The sequence below is a fragment of the Jaculus jaculus genome, chromosome 3 (assembly GCF_020740685.1).
Source record: "Jaculus jaculus isolate mJacJac1 chromosome 3, mJacJac1.mat.Y.cur, whole genome shotgun sequence".
Lineage (NCBI taxonomy): Eukaryota > Metazoa > Chordata > Mammalia > Rodentia > Dipodidae > Jaculus > Jaculus jaculus.
In genome coordinates, this window is record NC_059104.1 from 164249132 (window position 1) to 164267805 (window position 18674).

The 18674-nt window shown below is 47.0% G+C and overlaps 1 protein-coding gene across 1 annotated transcript in view; it reads left to right on the plus strand.

Moving 5' to 3' along the window:
* The window catches only part of Tenm4 (teneurin transmembrane protein 4), a 1065388-nt gene that overhangs the window by 833494 nt on the left and 213220 nt on the right, over window positions 1–18674 (plus strand).

Genomic DNA, 18674 nt, shown 5'->3' on the forward strand with positions numbered 1-18674 from the left:
GGGTGAGCCAAAGAGCCCTCTGCCAGACTGGCCTGTGTCACACCATAGAGCCAGCTCTTCAAGGCCTTCCTTCTCTCCCCTCTGTGCTTGGACCAGAAAGCTTCACTTTGGTTCTTCATATACTAGACGCCTTGCATTGAGGCGCACACACACACACACACACACACACACACACACACACACACACTGTTAGGATTGGGCTCTGAGGTGGCAGTCTGTGGCCTGAGTGTCATAGATCAGAGTCACCAGAGACGAAATGGCAATTTGGAGAGGCTGGATAGCAGCTGGGCCTCTCCCATGCACGCCATGTGGTTTTAGCCAGAAGCCAGGAGGTGGGGTATACCTGGTTGGGAAGGAAGCTTTCAGTAAAGCACCTGGTGAGATCTGGCAAGGTGGTCTGAGGGTATCGTAGACGCCACCATGACAGTTAAACCATGGTCAGGGCCTAGAGGAACCCTGAAGGAGAAGCAGTGGGTCACGATGAATGGAGAGAGCTCTGGCTGAGGGGAAACAAAGACACGAAGCCATACTGGCTGGCTGTTTCTTACTTGACCCCACGGCATGTCAGTGACATAAGAAAGTCCTCAGTCCTGGTGAGCCATGGCCTTGATCCACCCGCTCACCATTTTTGGCTATATTTCTAACAAAGTCTACTTCTCTACTTCTGATCTGTCACCCCCCGCCCCGCCCACCACACACACAGTCATCTCCCAGAAAGCAAAGAGATTAATCTGAAGAGGTATATGGCTTGGGGCTGAGTCTGAAACCCCCAAGTAATCAATCAGCCTAAATAAACTAGCCAGGAAAGACATGCAAAGGGGGCTTGGCTTGGCCCTTGCTGCCCTTTTCAACCTTCAAGTTCTAGAATTCTGAGACCAGGGGTAGGTCAGATTACCCCGAGAAGGTCTTGAGCCCACGCTGAGGAGCTCAGGGATAATTCTGGAAGAAAATGAAATTGTTTTCAGTATAAACCAGTAAGTAGGAAGAGAACTAACTGGCAGAGGCCAAGGGAAGATGGAGGACCTCCCATCATGAGGAAAAACCCTTTCACAAGCAAAGTCACTGTGGGTGCAGAAGGACGCCCACCTTCAAGAGAAGCTACATGCTGACGCTAGAAATGGTTAGTAGAACATGGGCTACCACTTGCTCAGGAAGTGAGAAATGGCCTGAACATGGATGAGATGTGGGTGACAATATAGGCTGAAAGCTCACTTCCCTCTGCAGATTCCCCAGTTTCATAAAAACAACAATCAGGAAGGTGACATCCTGAAAATCTTATATCTCTGGTATGTCAGATCTTTTTCCTCCCTGTGACTATCGATTTAGAGAATTACATAGCTTCAGTATAGGATGATACATGTATTTTGTATTTTCTGATTGATTTGTTCTTGCTAGCCAGAAAGCTGTGTTCAGGGTATTCCGAGGCAATATTCAGATGAAATGGGAATCTCTGTGACAGATTAATGATGTCTATCAGGATCACCTTGGAGCAAGCTGGGCACCTTACTGGATGGGCAGTCAGGGTGCTATTGAAGGGCAGTAAGCACTGGTAGGCCTTGGTCAGATTTTCTTTTTCAGAAAGATGAGAGTGGAAGAAGGAGGTAATTGCTTGGCAGAGCTATTAGGAAGCTATTACAATAAACTAGGAAGAGCTGATAATTATAACTAACACCATGGCAATGTAGATATGGAGAGCAAATTATATTATATTATACTATGGGACCCCCGTCCCATAGTAAATATTAGGAATGGGACTTACCCAGACGTAGGCATTCTGACACTTTTGAAAATATTTTTTCCCATCTTGGTGCGCAGTCTTAACCCTTATACTATAGCTTTTCCACCTTAATCTTTTTTTTTTAATTGTTTTTACTATGTGCCTGGCATTAAGCCAAGTCCAGGATATGATTTATCTCTCTGAACCCCCATAAGCATTCCATGGAATCAGTATTATTTACCTGATGAGGAAACTAAAGCTTGGAGAAAGTGACAACTTTGCAGGGTCTTACAGCCAGTAAATTACAATCGTTAGAATTAAGCTAAGACTCGGAATCTCAAAGGCCATGTTTCGACCACTGTGCTATAGGTCCTGGGCTCAAGTAAATGGTATAGAACCAAAAGTCTCCTCTTTAGGCCTGTCCCCTTCACACTGTGTAAACTTGGAGACCTCTTGTAACCTCTGAACCTCCGCTTCCACATTCCATGTTGTTCTCTTAACGAGCCTGGCTGGAATGATTCTCCCATCAATTTAGGAGATTTTTGTGTTTCGAGTGAGGGGTAGTTAGTGTACTGAAAAGGTGTCCTTGCTAAAAATAAATACATGCTGCTGATCACCTGCCTATGTTAAAAAAAAAAAAAAAAGCCTTAAGACTACGCTGTGGCAATCAACAGCAGGCTGTGGAGGCAAGGGGCTGGTTAAGAGCTTGGCCCCAGCGTCTGACAACTGTGGACTTCCATTTCCGGCGCTTCCATGTGGTGACTGTTCCCCCAGGCAGCTCACTGACTCACTCATGTAGAAAACAGGTGCCACCCAGCACCTCAGAAGGGTGCCCGTGGTGTGGGAGTAAGCAATGCAGGTGAATGCAGAGCAGGTGTGGGGACCACGCACTTCTGTCCTCAAGGCTGGGCGTGGCTTGGGGCTCAGTCTCTTGCAGCTGCCCTCTTGCTGAGGACCAGGAGTCTTGTTGCTTTGCCGTAATTACAGACTGTGATGACTAACTTGTAAGGAACTATCAATTATTAAAAATCAAATTAATTGTCTCAGCCAAGCACAAATATCCTTAACAGAGACTTTTTTTTCCAGCAGACCAACTGATCTAATCAACAGGCAAAAGCACAGATATTTAATTAGATTTTTGATGAAAAATTGTGTTTAATTTCAAGTATAATCAATTATTAATTACTCTAATGAGTGAGTCTGACTGGGTTTACTAATTAACTCATTTAAAAATTATGAATAACCTTTTCATTTGTAATTATTTTCTACATCCCATCAAATTTCAGATAAGAATTGCATCACCTTGCCGGCAGAGGGGGAGACGGAAGCAGAGGGCAGAAAAGATGATGCCTCTGCCCGTATCTGCCCAGGGAGGCCTTACCCGGGCAGTGTACCACTGGGTCATTTGGCACTCAGCTTCTTAGCTGAGAACATGGCTGAAAAAGCGAGCAGATATTTACTGGTGTTTGCCTGGGGAAATAGAAAAAATAGTCAGCTCTGCAAGGACTGTGGGGCCTTGCTTTCTGTCATCTTCTCCCTCTTGCCCCAGGAAGCCTTCCCTGACTGAAGGAGGGGACCCCCATGCAGGACCTTCTCACAGCCATGAGATCTGCGAAGGACTCCCATCAGGCAGGGAGCCATGGTGTGGATCCCCTAACACGGTTTCATTCACTGTCTCCCCCTGTTAAGGTTTGCAGGACCTTGGTGGTCTCTATGGGACGTTCTGCTTTCTTTTTTCTCCTGAAGAAATCTGCTTGAAGAACAACATGGGAAGAGTGATGAGGGAAAGGCAGAACAGGCTTGATAATAAGGCTTTTTTATAGCACTTTATTGTTTTTAGAATATTTTCAGTAAAAAAATGGAGAATAGTAAAAAGAAATAATAACATAGGTCACTATCGTTTATAAGAGCAGTTGCCTTTGTTTATGATCACACAGCATAAGCATGCCCCGTTTTGGCCCAAACATTTAACCTGTGTTTGTTTTTTAATTGAAATTTCCTAACAACCTAATATGTAAGGGTCCCCCACTGATAGTTGAGGACCCTAGGACCCAGGGAACTTAAATGACTCACCCCCGTCCCATAGTAAATATCAGGAATGGGACTTACCCAGACGTAGGCATTCTGACACTTTTGAAAATATTTTTTTCCATCTTGGTGCTCAGTCTTCACCCTCATACTATAGCTTTTCCACCTTAATCTTTGCTTTTTTTTTTTTAAACTGTTTTTACTATGTGCCTGGCATTAAGCCAAGTCCAGGATATGATTTATCTCTCTGAACCCCCATAAACATTCCATGGAATCAGTATTATTTACCAGATGAGGAAACTAAAGCTTGGAGAAAGTGACAACTTTGCAGGGTCCTACAGCCAGTAAATGCCAATAGTTAGAATTAAGCTAAGACTCGGAATCTCAAAGGCCATGTTTTCGACCACTGTGCTATAGGTCCTGAGCTCAAGTAAATGGTATAGAACCAAAAGTCTCCTCTTTAGGCCTGTCCCCTTCACACTGTGTAAACTTGGAGACCTCTTGTAACCTCTGAACCTCCGCTTCCACATTCCATGTTGTTCTCCTAACGAGCCTGGCTGGAATGATTCGCCCATCTTACAGAAGAGGAAATCTGGGGCGTAATCCCCAACTTTTCAGAGCTTAGCCTTTCAAACTCCGCACCTTGCTTTGGGATCCCAGCTCCACTCTTTACAAGTTTTGTGACATTACTTTCCCTGCCTGGAAAGTGCGGACAAGAGTGACTACTTCCCAGGGTTGTGAAATTCCAGTGAGACAATCAGAGTATCTATTGCCCTGCCTGGCACAGAGTGAATACCCAGCAAAAAAAAAAAAAAAAATCTTTTGTGAGTAGTCATATTGCTGGTATTATTTTTGTCTCAGGGACGAGCACCCCTATCTTTTGAGGAAGGACCTGGACCAGGCGTGTCTTGCTGGAGCCTGCCAGCTTCCCAGCCTGCATTAGTCAAAAGAACTGCTCAGAGAACAATCTGGGGGCCCCGTCAGAGCCCATTTGTAGGGATGTGTGACTGTGGATGCGAAAGCAGCTGCAAGAAGAATCGTCATCTAAAATGCCCCTCGTTTCTTTTCTTGAACAAGGACAAAAGTTGTTTTGGCTTCACTAACAGTTGCCTGTGTCCAAATGACACTGACAGCTTCCCTTGCGTGCCGAACAGCTGTGTAAGAGGCAGAAGAAGCCTGTGGATTGCTATCTTGAGGACGCTTCAAGCATCTGTCTGTCTGGTCTGAGAGCCTGTGGAATAGGAACTGAGAAAGGCTTTTCCATTTAAATGAGTGTTTGGAACACCTTGGGATGCCAGCTCTCCCAGACCTAGGTCCAGGTCCTCCCACCAGGGCAAGGGGGCACTTGTGGTCTTGTCTCTGAGGCAGCACAAAGCTCTCTGTGGGAAAGACGTCAGGACTCATTCAGGCTCTCCAGCAGTGTAACCTTTCCAGCCTTGTTTCTACATTTGCCGAGTAGGAGGCGTGACAGAGCAACAAGCACAGGGCTATGGTAAGAGATCCCCTGTGGCTGGCCTTGGAAATTGTCACCACTGCCCCTTGGACTTCAGTTCTCCTAGCTCAGAATGCCATGGACATAAATAATCTCGTCCAGACCTTCCTAGTCCAAGAAATTGGAATCATAGGATGTAGTCACAAACATGGGTTTGGGCAGCCTCTAGGTAACCACAGTGGGGCATGCCTGTGTGCTGAACGCACTGAAGGACCCTTTTCTTAATTAGGTCACATTTTCACCTCTACCAGAAACTGACTATGGATTGCCAAAATTAAAATCAGAACTCTTGCTTAAAGTGGTGATAGTTTAGTTTGTAAGTGAGAATGTTTCTAAGCTTAATTGCTATTCTTCAAAAGGCGGCTATTAGAGAGCTTTGCTTGCTAAAACACTATTGCTTTTTTTGGTCGAGCTGAGCTTAGGCTATCCAGTTCTCCAGGCCATCTGGGAAAAGTTGGTAGAGGCGAGTGTGAGTAAGAAGTATGATTTGCAGAGAATTGTGCAGGCTAGCCCCAGATCTTTGCAAACTGGCTTTCAAACTGGCAGTGATGCCATTAGTTAGTACACTTCCTGCTGTATACTTCCCATCCTGAGACCACACATCCAGACCCTTATATAGATCCCAGCATGAGGACCGTGCTAAAAAAAAAAAAAAAAAAAAAAAAAAGCCTTCATTGAATTAAGGACCTTGCACGATGCTAGAGTCGGCCCTAGGTAGTTTTTGCAAAATCATACAGGCAAAGGCATGATGGCAGAGATGTCCATTAATATCTATTTCATGTACTGGGGCTTGGACACAGGTGAAATGACACGAAAAGAGCAAGGAAAGCATTAGCCATAAAAGCTAGAGGATGGTAACTCCCCTCCCCCATTCCTTATTGCCATCTGTCCCCCTCTTCCAGTATCAGGTCTCAGGTCCCAGTTACCATTTGCTTCATAAAGAGAGGCCCATCGCACTTTGGGCCTGGGTGGTATTAGCGAGTGGTAAGACTCATTTTCTCTGCAGTCTCACACTAGGTCTTCTGGACAAAAGACATAGATTTAGCTTTATAGCCCAAAGAATGGGAGATGGGTGATTGAGCCAGGCCTTTCAAAAAGAAGAAAAAGTGTTAAAGATATAGTATCTTGCGTTCATGCCTCTCTTTCCAAGATTGATTCTCTGTGCTGCTCTGTAGAAATTGCTAATAGCAAGATATAGATTATATATACATAGTTGGTACTCTAGAACAGACCCCCAGGCCCATTATCTCTCAGTTCCCCAAAAGGAAGGCTCAAACATGTTTCTCTGCAGTTGTGTGAAATGCTGCCACAGGGTAGGAGCTGCCTCGGCCTGCGATGCTTGCATAGGACAGGTAGAGTCAGATCTGAGGCGGAGGAAAGCCACAGGGGTGGAGGGGGACAGGCTCTTCTCGACTGCAGAACTGCCCATGCAGAGCCGGCTGCCTTGGGAGCCAGGGTCTGGAATGAGAGGAGGAACTCCAGCCTAGGCTCTACAGGCCCACGACCTGTGTGCTGTCCCTCTGCAGGTACTAACCCTGCCCCCAAAGCAAGGCCTTGTCTTCCGTAAGCTCTCACGTTCTCATCTGCAAGACAGGAACACAAATGAACCAACAAAAGACGAGATGATATTGTGACTCGTTCAACATGTTTCAGCTCAGCAGGAAAGAGAGTTCCAGCGTGCAGAGCCGTCTCATGACAGAATAGTTCAGTAGCGATCTTCCTGGCGGCGGAATTATCAGGCCGTGGGTTGTTTGATTTGTTCTTTATTTATATGTTTGATTGTGCCTTCTTTTTTTGTAATGTGAGAAGGATGGCATCAAGATGCTAACTGGAAAGGTGACGGACATAAGTGAAGGAGCAAGGTGACCCCAGGCTAATGACACCAGGGTATTGCTATGACCCCAAGCGTGACAAGGCCAGGGGAGGGAGTGTTCACTGGAAGGGATACTTCTCAGGAGCTCTTCAGTATGGGGTGTTGGTGGTGAAGCTGGTCTCAACCTCCCCTTCTTCCTTCCCTCCCAACTCCTCCTATTGGTGGGTAACCAATAGCCAAAGCCCAGTGGAGACACATGGATGAGCATGGTAGGACAGATGGAATCTGAGGACAGATGGATGGCACCAGCCCACCGCCATCACCACTCCTTAAGATTGCTTTTCCTGGAACAGTCCATGGCTACGACTTTATCCTAAGATCTAAAACTAACCTTGAGTCTCAACCATCACTCAGGGGTGTCTCCCTTGCCTTCACAACCACTCAGACACAAAGTCCAAGACCATCTCTTCCTAAGTCATATTCATTGAGGTAAGATGTACATTTAGAAAATGTTAACACATTTTAGGCATACATTCTATGACTTCTGACAAACAGGTAGAGGTGATTGACCACCGATGTCAATCCAGCAGAACAGTTCCCTCCTGTACCGTTCACGGCCAGTCCCTTGTCCTCATTCTCAGCCTCCAGAAACCACTCCTTCCCTTGCTGATCTCTGTCATTCCAGGCACTGTTGTTGAGAAGTGTGGCAAAGAAGGAATTTATCTCCTGGTTTCAAAATCAGAAATTGCCTAAAATAGTATCCCAATGCTAAGATGTTTAAGTGCTGTTGAGAAAAGTTTCAAGACATGGTTTAGAATCTGAAGACACTGGCATAGGCAATGGAAACGTTCTAGGGTCCATTTGTGCTGAACCTAACCTCCTGGGGGACAGCAGCCAGGGCCCCATGTGGTGCTGTGACTGCACATGCTGAGGTTCTCCTGCCTTTTGTCACTGACCATCTTTTTCCATGCAGACATTTTCAAGCGCTAACCCAGTTCTCATTCTTGTCTAGCTCTACCATGCTTGGACCATTAGCATAGCCACTGCTTCTCAGTTGTTCGCTGTTATAAGTGGCACTTCCATGAGCACCCCTGTGCCCTCACTCAGTTTTCATCTTCTCATTATTTTTAGAAGGGAACATTCCCCGGGCTGCAGTTCCTGGGTCACCAGATACGAACAGTTCAGCACTCTTGTTACTCACTGATAGGACTGAATTCCAGTCTCTCTACTGTCCTAAGAGCGGACGCTTTGTGGCTCATCTTGATTCAGCAAAGATAGGTGGGAAGTACGGGGCGTCACAAGGGACTCTGAGTCCTGAAGGGGCTACAGCATCTTATTCTGAATCCTTCCACCCACTTCTCCTAGTCAGCTGGAGCTTTACTCAAGCCAGGCATGGCAACACATGCATATAATCCTGGTACTCAGGAGGCTGAGGCAGGAGGACCACCATGACTTTAAGGTCAGTCTGGGGCTAATAGCGAGACCATGTTTCTAAAAAATAAAAGAAAAAGAAATTTTTAAAAATACAAACAGCCAGGCGTGGTGGCGCACGCCTTTAATCCCCAGCACTCGGGAGACAGAGGTAGGAGGATTGCCCAGAGTTTTGAGGCCACCGTGAGACTACATAGTGAATCCCAGGTCAGCCTGAGCTAGAGTAAAACCCTACCTCAGAAAACCAAAAATAAATAAATAAATAAATAACTCCACTCAAATGTCACATGTTCAAGGAAACTCCTTTGACACCCCCACACACTAGTAGCCAGTAGCCCAGTTGCATATTGCGTGCATTTTCGTGTGTGCATACATACATGGAGGCCAGAGGACAGCCTCTGGTGGTATTCCTCAAATGCCATCACCTTTTTATTTTTATTTTTGAAGACAAGGTCTCTCATTGACATGGCACTCACCAATTAAATTAGATTGACTGGCCACCATGCCCAAAGGACCTACCTGTCTCCATCTCCCCAGTGCTGCAATTATAAGCACCCGCAGCCATACTTGTTCCACTCTGGTTTTGTTTAGCATGGATTCTAGGGATCGAACTCAGGGGCTCATGCTTGCAAGGCGAGCACTTTGCTGGCTGAGCTATCTCCCCAGTGCCGGTTCTATTGCCCACAGTGCTGCACAGATGAATGCCGGTGGCCCTGTGAGTGTTTAATGTATCTGTCTCCTCCACTGGACTAGGAAGGGCCAAGGCCCAGAGTCAGGCCCATGTCCTGGGCAATGTCTGTGGGCAAAGTTCTGTGGGAGCAGAAACCATGTCTATCATGGCGGGTCATGGCTACAGCTTCTTGTGTCCAGGCCCGTTATGTGCTAAGCAAAAGGTTCTTGGGAGGAGAGAAAGGAGGGAAGGATGTTAGGCCCCAAACCAACAAGTGTAAGGTGGGGAAGGTGGAGGGGAAGAGAAAGGAAAAAAAAATAGAGGCTCTGAGTTTTCAGACACATCTAAGATCCAAAGTATAGATCACAGCTCATGCGAGAGTAAAAAACAAATAGCTCCTGAGGGCTAAAGAAATGGCTGAGCAGTGAAGGCACTTGCCTGCGAAGCCTAAGAACTCATGTTTGAATCTCCAGGTGCCACCTAAGCTGGATGCACAGTGATGCAAGCATGCAATGTTACACATATGCACTAGGGGATGCATGCGTCTGGAGTTTGATTATAGTGGCTGGAGGCCCTAGCACACCAATTATCTCTCTCTGTCTCATTAAAAAACTAAAGGCTGGAGAGATGGCTTAACAGTTAAGCGCTTGCCTGTGAAGCCTAAGGATCCCAGTTCGAGGCTCAATTCACCAGGACCCACATTAGCCAGATGCCCAAGGGGGCGCACGCGTGTGGAGTTCATTTGCAGTGGCTGGAGGCCCTGGTGTGCCCATTCATTCTCTCTCTCTAATTCTCTGCCTCTTTCTCTCTCTTTCTGTCACTCTCAAATAAATAAATAAAAATGATTTAAAAAACAAAAAAAAAGCTCCTGAGGAGGGAAAATCAGCAGAAAGGATACCAGAGGTGGCTGCTGAGACATTGCCCAGGACATGGGCCTGACTCCGGGCCTTGGCCCTTCCTAGTTACCATGTGGCTCTAAGCAGAAGTCTGGCTCCTGCTCCTGCCCTGTCTCCTCGCTGACAAACGAACGTAGAGAGAATCTAGGCTGTTTGTGGGGCTGAAGTGACTCTTAGACACCTAGTTCTTCCTGGCAGGAGCCACTAGAAAGTACAGGCTGTCTCTTTGCTCCCTGAAAAAAAAAAATAGGATACGTTGAATTTTAGGGCCAATTAGCTCATGAATTTGGAAGTACTGGCTCAAGAAAGACAGGCCCTGGGTTTCCAGATACATTTACTCTTTGTAACAACAGCAGGGATTGTAACAGGGTTGCAGGGGCATCTACCTCTCCCTGGTACTAGAGACTATTACCTGGGGGCAGTTCCAAGCCCCTCAGGAGGCAATGCCACAAAGGCAGACCAGGATGTAGCCACAACTGTATCTCAGAACGCTCAGGCCACTTTACCCAGGAATGTGGGAAAGATACTGATTTTGCAGACTTTTTCAGGATCCTTGCAAAGAATTTTTCCCCCTGTATTATTTTTGTTATACTTATTACTGGGCAGTAAAATAATTTAATTCTACATCCATGAGAAGGCAATAAGGAAGTAAGGGAGGAAGGGAAGAAGAAAGAGAGAAAGGAGAGAGGAGAAATATTAGCTTCCCAAGCTCCCTAGCACTTGTGGAAGGAAAGTGGATGTGCTCAGGACTCCAGGCCCTGGGACAGAGGCGGGAGGCAGAGCCCAGGCACTCTTCATCACAGGGGAAGGGACAGGAGAGAGGAGGGAGCAGTGTGATGGTTGCAGAAAACACAGTATTTTTTTTTCTTCTACTCAGTGCTTCCTCTCTCAGCTAATTCCTCCTAAGGACAGCAATAGTCTTCTAGCCAAAATGCAAACTTTGAGTCAAGTCAGACCTACATCACAGCTCTGGAGCTCATAAGATTTGTCACCTCTCTGACTCTTCTGAGTGTCACTTTCCTCTTTAGTAACATGTTGATCAGTGTAGGTTCAGGTTCGCTGAGGTGAACTTCCAGACCAGGCACACTTATGGAGGAAGGGATATGCCGAAGCTTACAGATCCAGGGAAAGATCCATAATGGCAGAAGAAGCTCACCCCTTCTTAAAGGACCAGGCAAAGAGAAAAAACTAAAAGTCAAAAGCCACACAGCACAGCACACTTCAGGAACTCCAGCTAGGCACACTTTGCGTATCTTTAGATTGAAATCTCAAACCACCACCTCATCTTGAGATCCGCCCAGTGACACTGCCTCCAGCCAACGGGCTGCAGATGCAAACTACAAACTAATAATACACTGAATATGCTGGGGGCCATCTATTCAAACTACCACGATCAATATCTAAAGGGTTCTTTGAGCCACAAAAAGAGAATATCTGCAAATAGTCCAGTCCTGTACAGGACCCACAGCGGACTTTGAGTACACTTTGGTCTCATCCACGTGGCAGCTGATGACCAAGAGATTTAACTCTCTTACACTCTGCAGCCCAGGGTAGCCTGAATGAGGGCTTTGGAGAAGTCTGGGATTAGAAGACAGAGCATTCACTGGCCTGTCTGGAGCATGGTGAACTTGTAAGCTATGAGTGACAACACCAAATAAACTGGCTAAGCTCTCTTGATGCCTTTGACTCATCCTGAGGTTCCAGGAGACCCCGATGTGTAGGGATCTCCGGGCAACACGAGGCAGTTGGCATTAGTATGGTACTTGACTTTGAACCTTGTCCCATGGGGTCTTCAAGGAAAGAGCAGGTCATTCTAGACAGGAAGATCAGATGTAGCTTCATCAAGGCATGGGGTTTGTAAATCAAGAAAGACATTGAAAGAGCAGACAGAAACGGCTTCTGGAAGGTGGAACAGCCATGCGGAGGCAGAGGGAGGATGGCAGCTAGAAATGTTGGCCGTTTCTGGCACGTATGTCAGAAGACAGAGCAATTGAAGTGTCCGGGTATGTCTGTCCAACCATGTTGTACCTCTATGGGCCTCAGTCTATTGTACTGAAGGCTTTTGAAAGCGATGCAATAGAAATCCCAGTGACTTCAAGTGGACTCTATGCTGGCAGCTGCCCTCCCCCTTGGGCAGGCTGAGGAGGTTAATACATCATGGACCCCTTGCCTTTGTGAGCTAGGCAGTCTGCTGTAGTGAGTGCACCACCCAGAGCTGGTGAGAACATTTCATTTCCAGGGGCTAAAACTGAGGCCCACGGCACTTGGGTAACTTGTGAAGCTGGAATGATGGCTAGGTCAGCGAGCTGAGCCCGGAGAGCAGGAATTCTGTGCAGTATGCACCACACCCTTCAGAAGGCCTCTCCGGGACTCACACCTGAGTCCCGGAACACTCAAGGGGCCCTTGCCGTCCTCTCTGGGCCTTTCTTCTGCCTTAGATGCCCCCAGCAAGTCTCACCCAGGGAAACAGCCCACAACCAGAAACTGTGATCTTGCCACCCACCAAGAGGTGTTGCTCTAGTCACAGTGTGACATGTGTTTTCACATTTGATCTTCCCCACAATTGCCACTCAACAAGTGTCAAACATGTGCTACGTGCTGGACTATGATTCCCACTTTTTTTTTTTTTTTTTTTCAGATGAGAACCTGGGTCCTGAGAAGGTTAAGCTAGTGAGGGACAGGGCCAGTGTTCTCCTCTGAGCCTGTCCTTTTCCCTCTGGGCTCTCCCCATGGCTGAGGGACAGAGAGCCTGGGTGTTTATTCACCCCATCGGAGATGTCAAGAGAATATGGGGAGCCCCTTACTGAAGAGAGAAAGTGATTTAATTTCTTGTGGGATCAAAGCCAGGGTCCATTTGTCCTGTTCATTAAAAATAACCCAAGTGCTTCAGGATTGGAGCTGCTGTTGGGACACCCTGAGACCCACCGCTTAGAGCAGCCGTCATGGCCTCCGATTCAGCTGCTCCGTGGGTTTCACCACAGGCTCATGGGTTCTCTCTAACGTCGCATTTCTCCATGGAGAAAGCCCTTCCTGGTGCTGTGGCAGGCAGCTAAATTTTTGTTGATATTTTGTTCACAGCCTCTATGGAGAAAAGTGAACAAAATACCATTAATTGTGCCCTGGCCTCCATTCATCACATTATCCCAAATTTTTCCCCTCTAGCCGGCTGTAGGATGCTGCAGTGAGGCCCTGGTCCTAGAGCCTCACGTGTGTCTCAGTGTGTGCACACCTCCATGTGACCACACACAGCTCCACACAACTGGAAGACAGTGGGAGCAGACCAAGGCTTTAAATGAGAATTGGAGAAGTAGCATTTTCCATCAGAAAACCTGAATCTCTACTTTCCCAACTGATTTATACCTCCTGACCTTGGTGATGCATTAGGTCCAGTAAACAGCACCGTGCGTACACCTCATTGTGTGGGCCTGAGACTGTGTGGCTGATTTCACATATAATTTTTTCTATCTGTTCATGTACTAAACACAGACCATATTTAATTAGAATATTCAATAAAACAAGCAATGGGATGCTAATGACTCCTTTTCAATATCTTATAATTGACCAAAAAAAAAAATCTTACTTTTAAGAACCTAAGAGATGGTTTTATACCATTTCCATTGGCATGGGTGACCAAAAAGCCAGGGTCAGAGTGGTAGTGTGAGTTTCCTGCTCTGCTCCCCCTGTGCACCCAGCGAGGCAGAGAAATGGCTGGGCTGGGGAGAAGTGGGAAGCAACAGTAAGGACCCTCGGCCGAGGTCACATTTGACTGGAAGTGACAGTAGAAGTCCCCACAGACAAGGCAATATTTAACACAGGCCTTGAAGACCGAGAGAATTTTCTTTAAAGGTAGAGAAGGTCGTGGCCATTCCAGGCAGAGTGCAATGACATGAAAGGCGTGGAGGTTGACTGGGCCGCTATGTTGACCAACAGTGAGATCCACATAAGGGGAAATTCTTCAGCAAGGAAAAGTCAAGTAGCCCATCAGAGAGTGTTCACCAAGCACTGAAAATGCTCTCCTGAAGTCATATCTGCTCTAGAGAGTTTTTGCCTCCAGTGTCTATTCTCAGGAAAATATTGCCAACAAAATGTGAGCAGCTAGACAGATCGATATAACTGAGACTGGCCAAGGTGTTCCCCGCCCCCTGTCCCCATCTTGATCATTTCCACAGGTCTCAGTTCGTCAAAAAGTGACGTAGGGTAGAAGTTATTGACACGTTCAAGTCAGACTGGCACTGATTCAGATTTATATTTAAGTCTCTGCCTCCTGGTACAAGGAATCCCCGGGCAAACTGGGGAGCGTCTCCGAGCTCCCGTCTCCTCATCTTACAAATGAAGGTAATCACACCTGCCGCAAGCAGTGCCTGGTCCTGGGCGCGTGGTGCTTGGCACAGTACAGCTTCTAGTTGCTGACTAATGACAGCAGCTGCTGCTCACATCGTCGTCACCGCCATCTTCATGGTCATTATCATCACCGTAGTGCCTGGGCTTCTGAGCTGCCTGAAAATTCCTAATCAAAGGCCTGAACCAGACCCAGGGGTCTTAAAGTGCTCAGCTGTAAGGACGGGACGTCACATCTGCCAAGCGCACACATAGGAACAGCGAGGCGAGAAGCCATGACTGGTCCTTATGGGCTAGGAAAGCCCAGGGGCCTCGGGAGTGCAGAGCAAAGAAAGACATCCAGGGCCCTTCTGTGAGGTTTTATGGCCCTTTCAAAATGTTCCCTATTATGGAGAAATTCTTTCACAAGTTACTAACCAAGATGCCAGGCTCCATGTTAAGCTGTCTGCACTCATTCCTGCTGCCAGAGGGAATGTTCCAGAGGGGAATTCCCTCTACTAACAAAATATACCCAAACTGCAGCTCCATTTCAGGGACAGTGGGGACCACTTCTTAATGGATGTTGATCATGGGGCGGGGGGAAGGTCAGTGTGCCAAAGGAAGTCAATGGAAGCATTGCTCTATGGGGCTCAGCCCCAATCCATGTTGCTATGGAGAATAGCAACAAGCATCTTCTCCTTTCAAGAACACCGTCCACCAGGACTAGCCAACCTCGTGTTTCCATGCCGCCCCATTCCATCTTGGGTACAGGGACAGGAGGAGGTGGCGGTCGTAGCGAGAGGTGGCTCACTTGCATGGAGATAGGCCTTGTGATCAGTGTTGCCACTTGGATACAAAGTGCTGCAAAGAGAGGTTTCTGTCCTCGGCAGACTTTTACACCTGGGGAAGCGACAGACACTCTATCAGGCTTGGTGTTGTGGCATTTACTGCCCAAAGGGCAATGCTGACTGCCCCCAGCAGAGCAAGAGGAACAGACAGGCAGCCCCCCAGCCCCCACATCTCTCCAATCCCAGAGTTATTGATAAAGTTTCCAGCATGAGGAGCAGACAGGCCTTCTCTAGGCTTTAGCACATCCTCTCCGTAGGGTCATTCTCTAAGCGTTTGTTCCCTTGCCAGTGGTCTTATGAAGCCACTCTGTACTGATGTGGATTAAATGGAAGCCTATGTGGTTCTTCTGAGGCGACAGTGTGAGCAGGTTGCAGAACTTGGAGTCACTGGGAGCTGGCCTGGGGTCTTGGCACTGCGCTGATAAGTGGTACAAACTGTAGATGCCTCTGAGCCCTGATTTTTTTTTAAAGATACAGAATTCAGTTACTAATATTTGCTTTGGGGCAGGAAAGATGGCTTAGCGATTAAGGTGTTTGCCTGCAAAGCCAAAGGATCCAGGTTTGATTCCCCAGGACCCACGTAAGCCAGATGCACAAGGTGGCACATGCATCTGGAGTGCATTTGCAGCGGCTGGAGGCTCTGGGGTGCCCTTTCTGCCCTGGCCTCCTGCCTGTTTTTCTCTCGCTCTCTCAAATTAATTAATTAATTAATTAATTAATTTAAAACTGTGCTTTCTAGCTCTATTTTGAAACAGCTAACCTATAAAACAGGTTACTGACAGTATCTGCCTTAAAAAGTTGTTCAGAATGGCGTGATGAACGTGGCTTCTTCAGCATTGTATCATGCACAGGGGCAAATGTTTAATCAGTGGGAGCTCTTGTATTTTTTAATTAATTTATTTTCATCTGAAAATTTGATACATGTGTAAAACATATTTTGATCATATTCAACCGAGCCCTTCATGGCTGTGTCAGCTACTTTCTCATTGCCGGGACAAAATGCTTCACCAAAAGCAGCTTATGGGAAGAAAGGGTTAACTTTGGCTTACGGGGAAGTCTTCCAGGGTAGGGAAAGCACGGCCGGAACAGGAAGGTGGCATAGGATCGTCACACCAGCTCAGAGGAAGTAGGGAGGCGGAGAAAAGCAAATGAAGCGAGGTCATAAAACTTGAAGACCTGGCCCTAGTGACGCACTTCCTCCCACAAGCCTCTGCTGCCTCAAGGGTCCACAACCACCCTGAATAGTGGCACCAGATGAGGATCAAGTAATCACACACACATGCCTATGGGGGAGGGGGCATGTTGCGTTCAGAAAGCCACAGTTACCCTCTTGTGCTCACATTCCCGCTGAACTTCTTCCTGTCTTCCAACTAATCCCCATTCTACTTTCATGGTGTGTGTGTGTGTGTGTGAGTGTGTGTGTGTGTGTATGTGTGTGTGTTTAATTAGGATTAGCCACCAAGCCTTCTCTCCAGCCCAAAAGCAGCTGTTTCAAGCCGAGCATGGTGACGCACGCCTTTAATCCCACTTGGGAGGTAGAGGCAGGAGGATTGTCGTGAGCTCGAGGCCACCCTGAGACTACATAGGGAATTTCAGGTCAGCCTGGGTCAGAGAGAGATCCTACCTCACAAAACCAAAAAAAAAAAAAAAAAGAACTGTTTGATTCCATTGTCACAAGAAGAATTTGTGACTTTATTCTGTATCAATTAGATTCCGGATTCCATTCCCCTACCGTTTGCCTTGTCACCAGTTTCCTGTGCCCTCGAGTGCAGTGGGTCTCTCTCTCGTCCTTATTTGCCATGGGCATATCTGTTTCCCACTGAAAGGTGGCCTTCCTCGCAATATTGCATGGTGCAAAAAAAAAAAAAAAAGATTAATAGCTCCAGATTCCATTCTCCAGAAAACACTGCATTTAGAAGTGAGAGACAGTAACCCTGATTGTTGCCGTCAAGTTTATCTGGAGACAGAAGAGAAAGCAATACATTTACTTGATTTAAAATTAGCCCCACGCAGTCACCAGTGAGATCCTGTCAGGCTGCTTTATGGCAATCCCATTCTTAAAAGCTGTTTTTATCTATTGGACAAATATCCCTCGTTCCCATGCCCAAAGTCTGTCAACCCATGGGAACAGGAGTGTCTTCCGTTTAAAGAAACCTGAGGCAGGTCAGGGAGAGTCATGAGGAACAGGGAGGAAGAAAAAAGAGGTGATGTGACAGAAGTAGGCCAAGCGCATGTCTCAATGGATGTGTGAATTGGAGACAGCAGCATATCGAACTGCTGTTTACTGAGCTCTTACTTTGAGCAAACGCCATGCATTATCTCATTTAAGTTCTTTGTAGGTATTTCTTTATTCTCAAAGGAGGAGACCAACTAAGCCCTCTGCCCACTGTTAGGACCCCAGTAAATAGTGACGCTCTGTGCTTTGGGCAGCCTTCACCCTGCACCCTGATCCTGCTGCACACTACTGCTGCCTTGCATGTATGTGTTTTCAGTGTAAAGAAAGGCCCTTAACGAACTGTCCCCCCCAAAATCAAATCTAGCTGTGCTTTCAGCGAAGGCTTTGCCTTGACTTTTTTCTTTTTTTTTTTTTTTTTTTTTGAATTTTAATCTTAATTTAACTTTAAGCCATGGCAACTCATCGACAGTGCGATGAACGAGAAGGAGAGCCTGGACTTTGGAGTCACTGCCTCTCAGATCTAGGTTCAAGTGTGGCGTTTCCGTTGCTCTACCTGTCTGGTTGCACAGCCTCTTTGAGCCTCCATGTTCATCCTTACTCGGTGCACAAGGATTGAATGAGACACTGTGTAAGTCACCTTGTCTAGTATGACACCTGGCTTGCGCCCACCGTGGCCCTCTGCTCTGTCACTCTCTCACCGGCCCGACATTAGTTGTGAGACCTCAGATGCGAAGCAGTACTAACACGTCATGGAAGCGAGAGGGAACACTTATCTGCAGTCCTACCACCTAATTCAAAGCATCGAGTCATCTGTGGCACAGTTTTTCTACGCATATACTTGGTTGTACAGAAGTACCATCAAGAAAAGCGCGCGATGTGCCATGCCTCTGTCCCCTCCCGAGATTGCATCTTGAGCATTTTCCTCGGTTGCTGCGGTCACGGGGATTTTCTGTAACGGTTGCCTTGCGTTCCGTTCAGTACTGAGGCAGGGTAGGGTGACTGGTCCCCAAAAGTTAAATCAGGGACTATCCTTGAGCCTACCCTACCCTTGCCTTCTCTGCTTTGCTAGAGGTCAGAGGAGGATCTGGCTTCATGTCTCTTGCTGCCTAAAGAGTTCCCTAGATCTGCTTTTGCATAAATAACTTGAGTTTTTCCTGGAATGAATGTACCTAAACCTGGTATTGTAGTTGGTTAGCTCACTCCCGAAACTTGGCATCGGGGCTGGTTAACTCACCCCCCATTTGAAACCTATAAATGACCCATATTTGTGTCTCTAGGTAGGTCTC